Source organism: Sceloporus occidentalis, unplaced genomic scaffold, assembly GCF_023333645.1.
Source record: "Sceloporus occidentalis isolate IW3139 unplaced genomic scaffold, rSceOcc1.0.p SCAF_1, whole genome shotgun sequence".
Classification (NCBI taxonomy): domain Eukaryota; kingdom Metazoa; phylum Chordata; class Lepidosauria; order Squamata; family Phrynosomatidae; genus Sceloporus; species Sceloporus occidentalis.
The window spans coordinates 233,287,323-233,306,142 of record NW_028316981.1 but is presented as its reverse complement, the minus strand read 5'-3'; the positions used below and the strand labels follow the sequence as shown (position 1 = coordinate 233,306,142).

Here is an 18,820-nt window from a genome sequence, read left to right as displayed (position 1 = left end):
AGGGGCATTTAGAATCCTCAGCCAGAGAGCTCTTAGGCCTCACTGGACTACAAACCCCAGAATGCAACAGGAGGCAGCCAGAGCAGTAATAGTGGAATAGCAGCTCTATAAGTGTGCAATGCGTAATGTGTATAATAATTAACGAGTATAAGGTCCTGGAGAGTGTAGTAGTGAGGGTTTGTCCCTGTGGGGAAGACCCCCTTTGGGCCTTCAGAGGAGGGCCTGGACTCCAACTCCCAGAAGCCCCGGGCAGCGTGTCTAACGGGACTGGGATCATGGGAGTTGTAGTCCGAAACAAACAGGAGGCCCAAACGTCGAGGCCTGGGCTCCTCCTCCTCCTCTGACGCAGCCCAGGGACCGAGGCTTCGGACTCGGAGGCGCTACAAGGCAGGGAAGAAGGCCGGCCTGGGCTCCTCCTCGGGGCGGTGGGTGGCGGTCCCTCCTCCTCCTCCTCCTCCTCTTCATTTTCTTCTTCTCCTCCTCAAAGAGGAAAGAAAGGGGAGCCACAGGAGGGTGAGTCCAGCAGCTTTTGTGTGTCTGTTTTAAATGCTGCATCCATACTGGGGAAATAACCTGGTTTGGAACCGCTTTAAGCCGTTGTCTGGCTCTTTGGGCCCCACAACAAACTCCAACTCCCAGAATTCCATAGCAAAGAGCCAAGACACATTTAAAGCGGTGCCAAACTAGGTTATTTCCTCAGTATGGATGCAGCCCTGGGGTCCAAACACACACTGGAGAAACCATCCAGTTTGAGACCGTTTTAACTGCCCCTGGCTCAGTGCTAGGGAATCCTGGGAGTTGTAGTTCATTGTGGAACCAGACCTCTCTCTCTTTCTCTCTCTAAAGGCTAAATGCCTCCTAAAACTACAGTTCCCAGGATTCCCTAGAACTGATCCAGGGGCAGCTAAAGCAGTCTCAAACTGGATCATTTCTGCAGTGTGTTTTGGACCAGAGTTGCCCTGAGAAGAGGAAAAAAAGAGGGGACAAATGGCCTCTCTCCACTTTCGCTTTTCTTTCCCTCTTTTCCTTCTTTGGAGCAGGGAACTTTCCAGGAGGCAGGTTTCTTATCCATCTTCCCACCATCCAGGGGGGAAAAATACCCCTTTAAGGGTGTAAAGGTCATTACTTTCGCCCTAGGCACCCCAAATCTGGCATTATAATTTTACCCCACAAAATAAGAGACTCTAGAACCATGGCAAAGCAGACAAAGTACTGAGTTTTATGGCAATGTCAAGTATGGCATATCATTTTCTCCCCCGCCCTTTTGATAGTTCTTCTGTCTCATCCCATATTGAAATGATAATAAAGATAACAATTGTTAGATATTTTGTGGGTTTTGGGGGCTATGTGGCCATGTTCCAGAAGAATTTCATCCTCACATTTCGCCAGCATCTGTGGCATCTGGCATCTTCAGGGAATAATGCTGGCGAAAGGTCAGGAAGAAACTCTTCTGGAACATGGCCACATAACCCCCAAAACCAACAAAAAACTATGGATGCCGGCCATGAAAGCCTTCAACTTGACGTAACAATTGCTATTCTCCTGTTTAGGCTGTACTAGGGATAGTAGCAGTTGTGGACAAAGGAAGGTGTGACTTTTCCCCGTGGACAGAAGACAGGGTTGGCAGGTGCCCCTCCATTTCCAGGACACATCCTGCATTTTCAACCTTATCTCCAGGAAGAATTGCAAAATGCCCTCCATGTTGAGCAAGACTAAGACACATGGATTTATACTGTATATATATATCAGTGTTTTCTTTGGTCATGGCCAACATTTTTATTGAGTGCGGTGTCATGTCCGCCTTTGAGGTTAGGACACCTGGTCACCCTGACGAAAGAGAACATTTCCCCCCATATTTTGTCGTTTATTTTATGTTTGCCTCTTCTTTTTGAAGGTGGGTGTCTACTGTGTTCAAGCAAGAGACCATTGTATTGTCAAAATGCATGGATCTAGGGGAAAGTTTTCCTTCTGAAATGACTGGTTTGCATTGCTGAGACAATAACAGTTATGGAGGGGAATAAGAGAATATTTTGTAGATTTAGTTGTAACATAATTGTGTAGAGTCATTTCTAACTTCTACCCCCTCTCTGCCCATAAAGTGAATCTAAAGATGAGCTGTCAATTTTCACATGATGAGATTTCCCCTTCCAAGCTTTAAGCAGAGGAGGGCAAAGACAGGTATCTGCAGTTTTGTGCCTGTGATTTCCCATATCAAGGATTTCCATTCAAAGGGTTAAAACTCTTCTCTTCCAGGATATGACCCACTCTTATATCCATTTTGGGCCTCCCAGCTCTGTTTTGCCAACTGCCATACTAAATATACTTTTGGGAAAATGTGTGTAACACTTGATACGTGAAAATGAGAATAGCGTTGCTATCGGAAGATAAGGTTTTGGCTTCCTTATCTACTCCATCTTCTTGACATTTGTAGCACGGTTGCTGCTTTTGTCGCTTGATGAATTGCTACCTCCTTTGTGTCGTTTCCTTCTGGGCTGCGTTGCCGGCAGTGAAAAGAAAAAGAAAAAAGGAACATCATGGTGTGTGGCAAATAAATTTGCTTTCAGTGTATGATAATGTTGAATGATACTGGGAGGACAGAGTGTTATTTGGCTTGGTTTGGAGAGGGATGTCACTTTTAAAAAAAATACATTTTATTCATATTATCCTTTATGATTGGGAGGGCGGTAGAGATAGGGTTTTTTTAGAATTGTGATTTTATTGTAATTTGTATTTTATTGTCACTTATGTCTTGTAATCCGCCTTGATTCCTCCGGGAAAAGGCAGAATATAAATAATAATAATAATGATGATGATGATGATAATAATAATTTTTCTATTACACACCGCCCTTAGTATCCGTTGGGGTTTGGTTCCAGAACTCCCTCTGGATACCAAAATCTGTGGACGCTCAAGTCCCTTTAAATACAATGGCACAGTAAGATGCATAAAATATCAAAACCAGGGTTTGCTTTTTGAAAGTTACCTATTTCTAAAATATTTTCATAGTGTGGATGCTTGAATCCTTGGATTAAAAAACTCTGTGGATACAAAGGGCTGACTGTACATACTAAATCTCATCCGAGGAGAAGAATGGGGTGACAGGCCATAGCTCTACCAATGTGTACACACAGTGCTGTGACTGTGAGTGGTGTCAGAGATTACATGGTAACTGTTCAGCTGCTGTTTTGTGGGTGGTTTTTATAAGGTGAACATGTAAAGTGTAAAACACAGAGACGGAGATAACCAAACACTTAGGTCCATGTATTCTGAGGATTCTGGCTTGGTCGTGATTCCAATCACAGGTTTAAGGGCAGGTACTTGTCATTATGCGAGTACTGTAAAGAGAAACACAATGGGTGCAGGGATGTATAATGGAAAGCGTGAAACCTTTCAGTGACTGTTTAATCGAGGAAGAGAACTTTTATAGGGCTTATGAAGCAGGCATCGCTTTATTCAACTGGAAAACGAAAGGGAACACGTACTTGCTGTTGTGAGCTTGCTGATGTTGGGAATGTAAGAGTTAAAGCACTATCTTGGAAGGAGTTCTTTCTAAACCCCGCAGTACGAAAAGTTCTCAGCTACAGAAGACTAAAGTCTCTTGTGTAACTGCATGCAGTATTATGTTTACCATTTTTCACTGCCAGTGAATTACATAACGATTACCTTATTCTGATTATAAACTTTTATATTGGCCTTAGTGTATTTTTACATCTGATACAATACTATAAAAAGCTGCATTAAGCGTAGGAATGGGGAAAGTAGACAAATTATTGCGACATGATCAAAAAAGGCAGCTTTGCACATTTCTGAGTTTGTCTTTGTTCTATATGCCTTTTTTGAATGGTTTGTGTGTGTGTATATAGAGGTATCTAAAATCAACCCAATCTTTGGTGCTTCTAATGATATAAAAATAGCATTATGCAACTGCGGACTTTCTCATTGTCAGTTTTTGCCAGAATAAATAAATGAATTTACTTATTTTATTGAATGTGTGATCTAGTGGACTTCTTTCCACACTGAAATCCTATGAAATACTGAACTGTTCATTACTCCTTGACATATATCAAATATGCTCTGTTTCTCCAAGGTTTAAAGCCTTAACTGATGCCAAAGTAGAACTTTCCACTCTCTGTTTACCTTCCAATTTCCAAAGTACAAAATGGTATAACAGAATGTATTGTAACTGATATAAAAACCTTGCTTTTTCATACTACAGTTGGCCCTTCTTATACACGGATTTTTATACACGGATTCAAGCATCCACGGTTTGAAAATGTTCAAAAAAAGTATAAATTTCAAATATCAAACTTGATTTTCCATTTTTATAAGGGTCACCATTTTGCTATGTCATTATATTTAATGGGACTTGAGCATCCACGGATTTTGTTATCCACGGGGAATCTTAATAATAACTTGTTTTATTTATATACCGCTATTCCAAAGATCATAGCGGTGAACAGCAAGTAAGCTAATTATCAAGTAAGCTAATTTGCCCCCAACAGTCTGGGTACTCATTTTAGCGACCTCGGAAGGATGCAAGCCTGAGTCGAGCTTGGGCCCTTTTGCTGGTCTTGAACTCGCAACCTTGTGGTTTAGAGTGAATGGCTGCAGTACAGGCATTTACCTACTGCGCCACCAGGGCTCCCTGGTGAATTTTATTTGGGTTTCTATATTGAAAAGAGAGCATTTTTAGTTGGAATATGCATTCCATGTATGTAGAAAAATACACTAGATCTTAAAAATTATGCTGTACAATTTCTTGCAGTAAACACAACAGAATCAAAACAGCCTTAATAAAAGACAATGAGACAAGGATTTAGGTCCTTGATGTACTGCAGTGAGAGGGATCAAGGCAATCTGTTTGTCGTTGTGTGCCTTCAAATCATTTCTGACTTCTGTAGACCCTAAGGCAAGATTTATTTTTTCTTATTTATTTCTTATTTATTTCTTGGCAAGATTTATTCAGAGGACGTTTGCCATTGCATTCCCCTGAGGCTGAGAGCATGTGTCTTACCCAAGCTCTATAGAAGGGCCTTAGTACTCTAAAGTAGTGACAACCAAACGCTGGCCCTCCAGGTGTTTTGGACTTCAGCTCCCAGAAGCTCCCAAATTCCCAGACCATTAGCCAAGATGGCTGAGGCTTCTGGGAGCTGAAGTCCAAAACACCTGGAGGGCCAGTGTTTGGACATCACTGCTCTAAAGGCACCAGATCCCATCTGATTTTGGATGCTAAGCAGGGCCAGCCCTGGTCAGTACATGGATGGGAGACCACTAATGAACACTAGGTGCTATAGGCTATATTTCAGAGGAAGGAAGTGGGAAAACCACCCTAGAGTATTCTTTGCCAAAGAAAGCCCTATGAAATTCATAGGGTCACAACAAGTCAACGGGTGGCTTGAAAGCACACACACACACACATGCATGCGCGCAGCAGGGATGTGGAACCTTTGTTCTTCCAAATGTTTTGTGCTGTAGTTTCCTTAACCCCTTACACATTGACCATAATGAGTGGGGCTTCTAGGAGCTGGAGAGCCAAAGGTACCCCCCTAAAATAATAATATTGACTTAGGTATCTGAACATAAGCTTTGAGTATTTTAGAAGAAAACATTCAAAATAATAAACTGGATCTGGCAAGATTCTACAGTATTCACCCGTTACCCAACACATAAACATTCTGGGCTTAATTAACCTGCCAATTTTTAACTGACTGACTTTGCTATGTATTTTACTGATATTACTTTCTGCTGATAACATCTATTATGTTTTTAAATGCACCCTACACAGGTCCAGTTATTTTATTTGCCTTAGGGTCACCATAAGTCAGAATTGACTTGAAGGCACACAACACCAACAAATGTGTGGAATATAAAAGTTTGGGGAATGATGTTGTGGGTGTTCTACACTTGATATCTTCTCTCAGTGTCTGAAACAGCATCTTTGTCCTTTCTTATTCCTGTGATAGATTTTTTTACCATGTTTCATAACTTGCATGTGATCCACTCTGGACAGAGAGGAAAGATAAATGAAATCAGAATTAGCAGATATTACTGGTGTGTATTGTACTTGACATAAGGATTTAGCTTATTGCTATAATTTTCTAAGATTGACACTTCTGCTGCAAGTTTCATTGTAATTATTTTCATGATGGTGTGTAGTATTTCCCAGAACCATGATTTGGCTTATATTCACATAAAACTCTTATGTCAGAATTCTTCAGAATCCTGGCTCATATCTTCATGCACATTGCCAGCTCATTTCTCTTTGGCTTCTCCTGGAAGTGAGAGTGGATAAATTGACCAGGAACTTAGTAGGTTAAGCTACTTTATTGTTGGATCCAGTGTCACTTTTTTAACAAGCCAAAATTTGAAGCTGGCTTCAAGAGGAAGGCTTCCTAGAGAAGTGGCAATTCACCTTCTGGGTTTGGCTATAATGCGATGCTCTCATCTATCCTGAAAAGGTCCTTGGTAATTGAGGTGTTCCTGCTTTGAGCGGGACCAAATGGGTAATGGCAGATCTTCCGATCGTCAGAATTGGCATCTTATCCACCAAGCCACTGCATCCCACCACTGTAATAATTAGTTTCTGGTTATTTACATCTCCATCAGGTGTTAGCAAGCATTCTCAGGGGCTATTCACTTGATATGCCATAATAAAGCATCTTATTTTTCTGTGAGAGGGTTGGAGTAGCAGTTTCATAGTACCCTTCCCAGCAACTCCAACAAAGGTAAAGTGAACCCTACTTTTAAAATCCATGCCAGTTCTTCAAAAAACCAAAGCCGACAATTCTAATACTCTTGTTAACCACTGTCTGCAGTGTCTGGTTTGAGAAAATCCCTTAATGTGATTACAGCTGTATTGTTAGGTGGTGTCTGCAAAGTATTGGAAATGGCAGGTCAGCTCTGGATTAAAGAGACTAATAGCGTAATATGTTGTTGTTTTTTTTAAAAGAAATAAGTCCTGTTGTTTTCCTAAGGGCTGTATGCATGCATAGGAGTTGCCGTCTTTATGTCTGTCTCCCCATTAGGTTCATCTTCTGCCTTTTTGTGGGAAGCCATATTCATGTATATGATTTTAAAAAGGGCAGGGGAAGCATCTTCCTATCTGTTTTAGACCATGGCTGTTTGTGAAGAACTGTATGTGTTTGTACATTTAAATTCGGAAATAAATAATCTTTGATGAATGGAATCCCTCTCCCACCACACTGTCTTTCTTCTGTGGCCCTTGAGCTTTCTTTAAATCAGTTCCAAAGTATCCTCCTCTGGAGGAGATTTTCAGTGCAGGGGGATGCAGTGGGGACCGAGATTCTGTTCCACTGACATACTCTATTAAATCTGTTCTGTTCTGTTAAATCATTTATCAATAAACATTTTAATTGACAAAGAAGTACCATCGGATACAGCCTAAGGTTTAGTCCAGTAGTTTGTTCAGGCTAGAGTAGACTCCTTGAGTCAATTGGACTTATTTTAACTGCTGACAATCAAGCCCCATTCATTTGAATGGGTTTGCTCAAGTTACAACTAAAATTTGGATTTAGCCTTGGTGTCTACTATAAACTTTCTATCTGATATTAATGAAGAACTAAGCATATTGCCGTGCTCTGCTTCCCAAGTAAATGTTAAATTGCATCATCATTATACAGTATTTTATTTTGTGTCTGTATCAGAATGTTAATACTTACTTATTTTTAAAGGTAATTTGTGTTAGTGCCTAGCCTTCCCCAAAGTATTTATTGTATATAGATTCCATTAAAAAAACCCTATGCCTTGTTCTTAGTTGGTCATTACCTTTTTCTTACCGGGGGAGGGGGGAATATTGATAAAAGAATGGCACGAAACTTGAAACTTCCCATCCAAAATTCCTCTAAAGTGCCCTTTAAACATAATTTTTAAAAGTACCTAGAAAATGTTGTTGTTGTTGTGTGTTGTGTGCTTTTGTTTCTGACTTATGGCAACCCTAAGGCCTATCATGGGGCTTTCTTGACAAGATTTATTCAGAGGAGTTTGTCATTACATTCCCATGAGGCTGAGAGTGTGTGACTTGCCCAGAGTCATATAGTTCTCATAGTCCAGTGGGTAATCGAACCTTGGTCTCCCAAGTCGCAGTCCAACACCAACAGTCCAGATTACTACACCATGCTGGCTTTCAGGTGCTATCAAACACCTGCAGCTTATGGCAGTGCTGTGAATGAGAAACCTTCAGGACAGACTTTTATCTATAGTCCTGCTGAGATCTTGCAGGCTCATGGACATAGGCCTGTTACAGACTGCCAAAATAAAGCTGCTTCGGGTCTCTTTGGAAGTATGCTATTTAAATGATGCATGGGTCCTAAGAGTCTGGAGGTCGCGCCAAAGCCACACTTCATTCCAAAGCACATCATTTAACCAGCATACCTCCAAAGAGACCCGAAGCAGCTTTATTTTGGCGGTCTGTAACAGGCCATAGATTCTTTGACTGACTCACTCCATCTGTAGTGCATTTCCCCCCCTTTCTTTCTACCTTCAATTTATTTATCATCATCATTTCCCCCCAGCGAGTCTTGTCATCTCATTATATGCCCAAAGTATAATAGTCTTAGTTTATTCATTTTGGCTGCTAATGGTATTTCAGGATTTATTTCTTGTTTTGGTGGTCTGTGGTATCTGTAGAACCATGTACCACCTTTCACATGAGTTTAATCCCCCCCCCCCCCGGGTTTTCTTCACTATCAAGCTTTTATACCCATATGTGGAAAACAGAAATACAGGTTGAGATTCCCTTATCCAAAATACTTGGCACCACTGTTAGGGATTTTGGATTTTTTCCCCCCAGATTTTGGAATATTTGCATATATGTACATAATGAGAGATTTTTAGATTGGATCCAAGTCTAAACATGAAATTCATGGATGTTTCATATGCACCTTATAAGCAGAGCCTGAAGGTAATTTTATACACAATATTTTAAATAATTTTGTGCCTGAAGCAAAGTTTGTGTACACCGTAGCATCAGAAAACAAAGGTGTCACTGTCCCAGCCACCCATGTGGACAATTTTGGAGTATTTCGGATTTGGAATTCTGGATAAGGAAGACTCAATCTATAGTATGTCCTGGATGATCCTGACTCTGGTATTCATTGATATTATTTGTTGCCCAAATTAAAAAAAAATGATGTACTCAGTGATATTACCTGTCACCCATGTAAAAGCCTCTTTAGTTCTTACTTATTACATTAACTTTGAAAGGTAGCTTTACCTGTGCCCATTAGGGAAAAAAATCTTGTTTCAGATAGCGGTGTTATTTGGAACTCATTACAAAGTTCTAGTCTCCATTTTGAAAAGTACGCATTTCTCTGCTAATGCTGGAAATAACATTTCATTTTCCTGAGAAGTCATGTCTCCCAACTCCATGCCAATGATGTGGTGGAGTGTAGAAATTCACTGTATAAGCTCCTGAATTTCCCCCCCTACTCCTACTTTTGTGCCCTTTCCCTCCCCCTTCTAGCCACCTCATTAAAGATGAATTATAGAAATGGTTTTAGTATGGAGTTTTAACAGTTTCAGTAACTTCTGTTTAAAAAATCAGTTCCTTTGGGTAGCAGTACTGATTCTATTTATGTTGGAATTTGTGTGCTGCAACAATATAAAAATATATGCTTTTTAATGTTTTTATTTGTGTATCTGTAGTACATCCCCATGCAGGTGTTGAAAAGCTGAGCACACAATTCCTTGTTGCCACAGCTCCACTGGCTGCCGGTCCGTTTCAGGGCACAATTCAAAGTGCTGGTTGTGACGTATAAAGCCTTACATGGCTTTAGTCCAGGCTATTTGAAGGATTGGCGGGATATAAATAAATGATTTATTATTATTTATTATTGTATCTCCCTGTATGAGCCCATTAGAGTGTTAAGACCATCTGGAGAGGCTTTCCTCTCTTTCCTACATCTTCTCAGACTCACTGGGTGGGAACAAAGGAGAGGGCCTTCTGCATGGCTGCTCCCAGACTTTGGAACTCCCTCCCTAAAGAGGCCAGTCTGGTCCCTCCTTCCTCTATTTGTGCTGCCAGGCCTTTACAAATCCTGTTGAGGTTGGGCACTTTATTCTGTGTGGTGCTGGTTTTGAAGTTTTTCAAGTGTCTGTATATAACACCAAAATCAAGACTCAGCACATGCAAGTGAATATCACCTAGTGTCGGGGTTTCCCAGCAGACAATGGATCACTGATTAAATAGACACAAATCCACCTCACATATCCTCCCACCCTGAGGCCTTGCCGTTCACTAACAGACCAACACACAAATCAACATGTAAAGCACTTTCTCCTAACCAAGGGTCACATAGGTATATATACCCCACACACTGCTATGCCACCATTCTCTGAAGATGCCAGCCTTAGATGCAGGCAAAACCTCAAGAATAAACTCTTCCATAACACGGCTACATAGCCCCGAAAAACTCACAAAAAACTATGATCTGAAACACACTGCAGAAATAGTGCAATTTGAGCCGCTGTAATTGCCCTGGCTCAGTGTTAGGGAATCCTGGGAATTGTATCTTATTGTGGCACCAGAGCTCTCTGACAGAGAAGGCGAAATGTCTCACAAAACCATAGTTCCCAGAATTCCCTAAAATTGAGCCAGGGCAGTTAAAGCAGTCTCAATCTGGATTCTTTCTGCAGTGTATTTTGGAGATCTCTCTCTCTCTTTCTCTCTCTCTCTCTCTCTCTCTCTCTATATATATATATATATATATATATATAGTATTTTTATTTTATTTTTTTAATGCATTTTAGCACAGTTGGCTGTCCTCTTCCATGAGCTTGCCTTCCATGGATTGGAGCACTATGGATGGCCCTGCCCTGTTCTCCCCAGTGGCAGTGAATGCACATGGGTGCGCAACGCAGGTGTATGCACATTGTGCTGTCATTGAGGTCCTGTAGATTTTGCTTTCGGGGGGCAGGGCCAGAACAGAGCCCCCACACATACAGAAAAATTACTGTACTGTTAAATGTTTAAAATAGGATTGTTTAATTGTTTTTTTTAATTTATTTAACCTGTTCAAGGGTAACTTTGGGCCATTCTGGGAAGGCAGCGATTTGGGGAAAATATGGATGGGGATATGGAGTTAATTTACAGCTATACATGTTTACAAAATATTCCTCCCATACATTACTTTGAATTACTGCTTCTAAAGAATGGTCTATTGTTCTGGTTTCTTGTGCAATAATATGCCAGAATTTTTGTGAATCCTTTTGTGTAGCGGCGTGGCCCAGTTCTTTCCATTGAGATATATAATAGTTATGTCTCTTTTCCTTAAGTAGCATTTTATAGTCACTCCTCAACCGACTATATATAGGTGTATTTGCATATCTTCCTTGTTGGCCTTTAATTTTAGAACCCTAAGATTGTTTAATTGTATATTTTATACTTTCATATATTTTGTAGCATTTTTAACCTGTATTGTTTAAAATATTGTTAGCTGTGTTTAGAGCTTTCAGATTTCTTACCATACCTATAAAATGGGAATAATAGGGATCATAGGGTTGTAGTTCCTTTGCAGTGCCCAAAAGTTTCCTGCACCGTTTATTTGTCTTGTTTCAATATGTTTCCTATTAGACCAGGTATATTCATATTTTCTGCATTTCTAATATGATTACTAGAAAGCAGTGTTGAGAGGTGCTTTTTTGTATTTATTAATTTGTTTTGTTTCTGTTTTGTACCTGTTTTTTGTTTTTTGTATGTATTAGAAATGAGCACTGACCGGAGAGTAATATGTATATGAATTTAATTAAAGTTATACAGTAATTCAAAGCACTAGTCATCCTTCATACCCTGTTTACATAACCGTTAATGTATATTTAGAACTAGGCCTGATTATCTCAAGCCTGTGGAAACCTATGTAAATTAGGTGCTGAGTTTCTTAAGTTCAAAACACTGTCTTGTCTCAGTGCTATCGAATCCTAGGAACTGTAGTTTATTGTGGCACCAGAGCTCTCTAACAGAGAAGGCTAAATGTGTCACAAAACTACAGTTCCCAGAATTCCCTAGTATTGAGCTAGGGCAGTTAAAGCAGTCTGAAACTGGATTATTTCTGCAGTGTGTTTTGGACCTTAGTTAATCATGGGATCCATGAATGCTTCACATATGCTGCACCGGGACCATGTTACTTATTTCTCCACTTAATTTTTTTTAAGAAATCAATTTCCAATTGAACATCTTGATGAGAATGGAGTTTGGTACTTGATCATGTGATATGTTGCTGGATCAGTATTTTGGCATACCACTATGTGTTTATATCAAGACTGGGGTACTGCAGTGGGAGCAATCGTCAGCTCCTGGGATCCTCTGTAGGGCTGCATGAACTGCCAAAAATGCCACCTAACATGAAAAGCTTGTATTCAGAAGATCACATCAGATTTTGAAAAACAGATGCTATTGTTTATGTTAAACAGTACAGGGGTTGGGTGGGTTCTGCACCCTATTTAAAAGATGGGCTGCCATACCTGAGAGCTGCCAGAAAAAGGAATTAAATCCCATTTTTTGCTAAAAGAAAAAAAGAAAAAGCATTCTAGGGTATAAGGACAGATTAAAGTCTGCAAAAAGAGCCTTGCTCACCCCTAGTTTACAAAGAGGCTGTTTGGTTTATAATCTTTGATACTTCTTAACCTACTCGTTACTTGTGTTGGTGAGCTGGATCCAGACTTACTTAGTCATTTTAAGAGAAAATGGATTGAAACTAGTAGAACCTAAGTTAGTCAAAACTAACTTGTTTCATTTATTTCACTTGGTCTCTTCTAAATATGACTGGATCTGAACTTTTTGCAGTGGTAATGCATTGAAATTCTCAGGTAATGCATCTAAGGCAGCAGTTCCCAATCTGTGGGTTGCGACCCCTTTGGGGGGGGTCGAACTTTGCCTAAGACTATCGGAAAAGACATATTTCTGATGGTCTTAGGAACCGAGACCATTGGTTGGGGGTCACCACAACATGAGGAACTATATTAAAGGGTTGCGGCATTAGGAAGGTTGAGAACCACTGATCAAAGGCGAGGGGAGTGATTGAAGAAGTGTCTGGTGAAGTCCCCATAACCAGAAGCAGAATGATTATCTGCTGGTGTCCTCCAATGGATGACACCATCATCTGCTAAAGGACATCATCTACTGGTGTCCTCCAGTGGAGAATGCAGCCATTCTGCAGCTGAATATAGGGTCAAACCAGATGCTATTCTGATCCCTCCCACCATGTTCTCATTGTGGAGGGAGGAAAAGAATACCAGCCTCTGCAACAACGAGAAGAAGGCTTATGCAGGCATATCTTGGACTTACTCTTGCGTGGGTCACTAATAAGAGGCTGATCTCAGTCTGTTAGTTTTGAAAGTGCCACAAAGTTCTTGGTTCATTTGATTTCCCCCCAAAATGTGATGTGGTCATTGCTTTGGAACACTGGAAATGACATTATAATAACTTTATGTCTAGATAAATACCAGTGTTTGGTTTGGTTTGGTGTGTGCAGTGCTCATCATTATAATCATAGAATCAGTCTGTCTAATTGGATCAGTCTCCACCCTGTTGGTAACATTCATTCATTGTTCACTAGGTAACAATTGCTCTCCATATCATGCTGTTACCTTTAAATAGGTGATTTCTGGACAAATAGATTAGCACTTTTGAGACATTAATTGGCTGTTTTCCTACCCTGGGACTATTGGTTTTTTAATGTAATGGGTAGGGAAACGTTTATCTGGTAGAGGAGTTTAATAGATTGGATGGGTATAAACGAGCATCATGTAAAAGGAGAACAAATCTAGTCGAAAATGGCTTCAGAAAGTGAGGTACAGCCAACCCAGGAAAGGAAAATAATTATTTGAAAATGCACTTTGAATGATAAATGCCTCCTAATTCTCACTGGAAACCAGCATTGCTAAGCCAGTATTCCAATATTTTTGATAATGTGCTAAACACATTCAATTGAAAAAAACTGTATAATTTTTCATTGTTAATTCTTTTAAATTGGTCGATGCTTATTTCACTCCAGTTCTATTAATTTTAACTGCTTCTTATTTTGTATATTAGTTTGTTGGGTTTTTTTTAATTTTCCTGTAGTTAGGCTGTGTGAAGTTGCCAAAAAATTTTCCCTGAGTTAGACCTTGTGAAATTGCCAAAACTAATTTGGAGTCAGTTTGTGTACTTTTAACATCAAATTATAGGAAACAATGGATATGAATTTGCATGAGTCATCACGAGCTGGATATAGTTAATGACACAACTCTTTAAATAATGCTATTGCTTTAGTGGTTTTTGAAATAATCAAAATGACTTTCTGGAGTATGAAGAAAAACTTCCATTCCACCAACTTTTGAAGCAATCTTACTTCCAAAGTTCCATCATTATTTCTTGTAACAAATATTTGACTTGCTGGCATTCAGATTGTCTTAGTGCACCTCTCATTGTCACCAGCATTGCTAAGCCAGTCTTTAGGGAAGGCTTAGGGAAGTCCCTCATATGAAACAAGTATTTTAAACTTTCTCTCATTTTTCATTATTACTGTTACTCTAGAATTGCTTGCTGTTGTCAACAGCCAGGAACAACTTTGCACCCTTGAAAATGGATGCTGTTTGGTGTGTCATTCCGATAGTTACCTGCTTGGCTTGCCACAGTTTCCTGAGAAGAATTTGTGAGGTGTTACAGCAGCATCACACTGAGTTTGCTTGCCATTTGACACTGGTGTCCAATGCCATGGAGTAACACTGGCAACACATTGGGTTTAGGGTAGAGAAAGAACAGGCTTTTCACAGAAATGCCATTTTTAGTGACCTCTCCAAGGCAGGTTCAGTATGTTGCTGTATGTATGTATGACTGCTGTGATTATCTACCTGACTAATAGGGGCTTTTAACCTAGTTCCTTTTCCATATCAGATTTAACAGAGAAGCAGTAACAGCTCAGCATGATAAGTGGAACAGCCCAAAATGCTTTGTAATTCAAATTACCAGGGATGTTATTACCCCTTTTGTACAAATTAGTCCTTTCCTGAATTAGAAGTTTTTCCTTTTCAGAAGGGACTGTTATCTTCTGTGTAAGAGCCAGTGTGGTATAGTGGTTTGAAATTTGGACTATGACTCTGGAGACAAGGGTTCCAATCCTTGCTTAGCCATGAAAATGAACTGGATGACCTTGGTTCACAAGTCACACTTTCTCTCAGCTTCAGAGGAACGCAGGGCAAACCTATGAACAAATCTTGCCAAGAAAATCCCATGATATGAGGTCACCTTAGGGATGCCATAAATTGGAAATGACATGAAGGCACACAGTTAGTTTTTGTATTCTTCAGACATCTCAGCCTGTTTTTTGTTCTTTCAGAGTGCAAGTAACTAACATATCTGTGCTGTTTTTTATATCTTTCTCTGGTGTCTCTCTATTTGCATTCTTCACATAATAAACATAGCTCCCCCTCCCTTTTTTGGCCATGAAACAGATCTTGGGTGCAGAGTAGCCAAATACTGAAGGAATAAGTTATTCCTTCCCAGACTTTATTTTGTTTTTGTCATAGTATTTCTTGCTGCCAAAAAACAAGCTCCTGGTCACTTTAAAAGGAGCTTATCTCTTTGGCAAAAGAAAACACTGCACAGAAAGTGCCAGAAGAGTTGTTTGGGATTATAAACCGGATTCCCAATATATTTATTTACATAATTATTATTATACCCCACAGCTTCTGTTGCACAGCCACTTCAAAGCAGTTTACCAATCCTATACTGTTAACAGTGTTGATGCTACAAAACAACTTTAACGTGTACAGATATGCACACTTCAGTTGTCTTTTAGTAAATCCCCAAACAACTTCATGAAAATACTTGTCTAAAGCAACTGTTTTTACTTGTCTGTAGAAACTTGGCAGCCAGGCATTCTTCACCTGCCAGACTTCATTCAGAGGACATCTTCATCCAAGAGAGACGTGTTTCAAGTCACATTTTAATATATTTTTATCCCTCACTTCCTCTGTTTCATGGTCTCCTTTGTCTTCCTAGCCCAATACATATAATGGCACATTGACTATTTTACTTCACTGCCCAAAACTATCTAGACCAGACTCTAGAACTCAGTTAAATACTCATTCATCTCATCGTATTAAAATGTCCAGTGTAATAATCAGTGCATTCATGAGCAGAGCTTAGAAAGAGGATAACAACAGAGAGAAATTGCATACTGAGAGAGGTTATATGCAGTGTTATAACTTCTGTGAGAAAGTGTGAAACTTTCCAGATTGCTGAAAAACACCATTCCACAAGGTGTGGGAGGGCTAGGCAGAGGAGTTGTCTACTTTGACATTCCTTGGAAAACATAGTCACAAGCTGGACAAAGAGTTCCATGTTATAAGGTGCATACACAACAGCTTCACTGGTTGCTAGTCTGTTCTTTGACACATTTCAAAGTACAGGTTGAGTCTCCCTTATCCAGAATTCAGAAATCTTCCCGAAACCAAAACATTTGTCATAGGTGGCTGAGATAGTGACACTTTTGCTTTCTGATATGCACAAACTTTGTTTCATGCACAGAATTATTAAAAATATTGTATAAAATTACCTTCAGTCTGACTGTATACAAAATGTAATTGAATTTTGTATTTAGATGTGGGTCCCTTCTCCAAAATAACTCATTATGTACACATATGCAAATTATTCTGAAATCCAGAACACTTCTGATGCCAAGCATTTTGGACAAGGAAGACTCGACCTGTACTGATTGTGACCTATGAAGTTTATTTGATTTAGGCTTAACTTGCTGGAAAGACCTTATTTTCCCATACAGGCCTATCCATATTTTAAGGTATTTGGGGAGAGGCCTTTATTTCAGATCTGTCATCACAGAAGCATATTTGGTGATCGTGTCAAAGAGGCTTCTTGATGGGTGCTCCTTGGGTCAGGAATTCCTTGTGAAAGTAGGCTATTCCTCCAAGACCATCTGAAGATCCACAATATCAACTGTATTGAGTGTGTACCTGAGAGATGTATAATTTAGTTGCACTGGTGCTTATGATTCTTTTCATCCCTGCCTGAGTATGATTTAAGACTGCTGAGTAACTTTGTAAATTTCCATGCTGTGCCTGACGAGTGGATGCTCTTTATGTGTTTGATACCTGCTGCTAATGTGACAGTTACTTGTTCAGGATAAAAATTTCCTTGCTTAGAATTCTTGCAGTTCATATAAAAAAGTGTCTTAGACCACTCTGTTCAAACAGTTCTAGACAAATTATATTTAAATTGTATGCCTGTACTTTTCTTTGAAAGCATAGTAGTTATTCAGAATTTGATCAAAACTTCTCTTTTATTTTTAAAATAATAATTAGAAATTAAACTTGCCACTGCTAATACAGTTGGCACTCTGTAGTCACAGATTCTTTATCCATGGATTCAACCATCGACAGCTGAAAATATTTAAAAACTATATAAATTCCAAACAGCAAACCTTGATTTTGCCATTTTGTATAAGGGACACAATTTTACTGTCCATGGTATTTATTGGGACTTGAGCATCCACATATTTTGGTATCCATGGGGGTTCCTGGAACCAAACCCCAGCAGATATTCAGAGCGCACTGTATATTAGGAGAATTTGTATTTTCCAATAATGTGATATGTTAGTGAATGAAATATGCTAGTGCATGCTGCTTGAATGCTTCCACTGGACTCCTCCTGAAGGTGATCATAGCTGAATACAATGTGGACCTTTTGTCTGTAGTTTGCTTAGTGTAACATCCAAACCTGAAAATCTGGCTTGTCCCTCCCCTGACAAACCAAAGCCAAAAGCCATATGACTCTTCCCAGTTTGCATGTCATGGTAGTGCTAGCCTTCACAGGATTGTTAGTTTAGTGTGTATGAGCAATATGCTGCTGCATGCCATATGATAATTTTTGCTTGCAAGTTAAGAACCCAAAAATTGTGTGAGATCTAAGCAGGAATGATGGGAGATTGGAAACTGGTGTGCTTGGTAAGTCAAATTCTCACAGAATCCCAAGATGCCATGATGTCCAAACATGCCTAGTAATTTGTCAGGAAGAGAGAAGCTAGGGTTCCTACTTTACAGTTGGAAGTGCTGTGGTTTGTTTAGCTGCTCTTACTTGTAGGATCAGACAGCATGCAAGAACATGTTACTTGTATACTGTTAGGCAGGAAAAGGGGCATTTTGTAAATTCATAAATCAACTTATAACAACTGTTGAATTTGGCAGACACAAGGAGGAGGAAGTTCCTTCGGGCAAGCTGAGTTGTGCCATCCTGCCTGCCCACTTTCTGCTGTTACTCTGAGCTCCATTCTTGTGCTGGGAAAATTTGTAATTGCTGTCTAGAGAAATACAACAATGCTGTGACAATTGTGTTTGTATTCCTCCAGCTAGGAGTGTAAAGTGGGGAAAGAAAGACAGCAACTAATGTACTACTGTGCTTTGTAGATGAAACTTGTGAGTATTTGTAGAACTTAATTATTCAGAGAACAATGCTAAAACCATTAAGATTTGCCTAGTTAAATAAAATGTCAGTTCTATTATATGGGGCAAAAATAACAGAAGCTAACCAAGCTATATTGAGTTTAAAAAATAAGGAGCCTTGTACACCTTGCATTTACTGTGATTTAGATTTTTCAAGTTCTAGTCATGGGTTGCATTAAACTGCAACTTCAGTTATGTGTGTATCTAGAGGCGTATGGGTATGCAGGCATGACAATTCTCTCCAGACATTTTAGAGTGATACTGCTCTCTTGCAGCCAAGTGATCTAAAAAGGCTGCACACCAGCAACAGCTTCCCACCTAACAAGGACTTCAAAGGGAAGTTCTAACATGGAATTGTGTATTGAAC

General features: G+C 39.6%; 1 protein-coding gene across 3 annotated transcripts in view; it reads left to right on the top strand.

The window, feature by feature from the left end:
• Nucleotides 1-438: 438 nt before the first annotated feature.
• JAK2 (Janus kinase 2) overlaps nucleotides 439-18,820 on the top strand; it is a 115,207-nt gene continuing 96,825 nt past the window's right edge. Inside the window, exons 1-2 of one of the 3 annotated variants that reach the window (XM_089490053.1) lie at nucleotides 486-513; nucleotides 2,254-2,537. The gene's annotated coding sequence lies outside the window, so the exon portion shown is untranslated. Of the gene's footprint in view, nucleotides 514-2,253; nucleotides 2,538-18,358; nucleotides 18,427-18,820 lie in introns of those variants that run through there. The other 2 variants (XM_089490046.1, XM_089490051.1) reach the window with 2 other exon arrangements.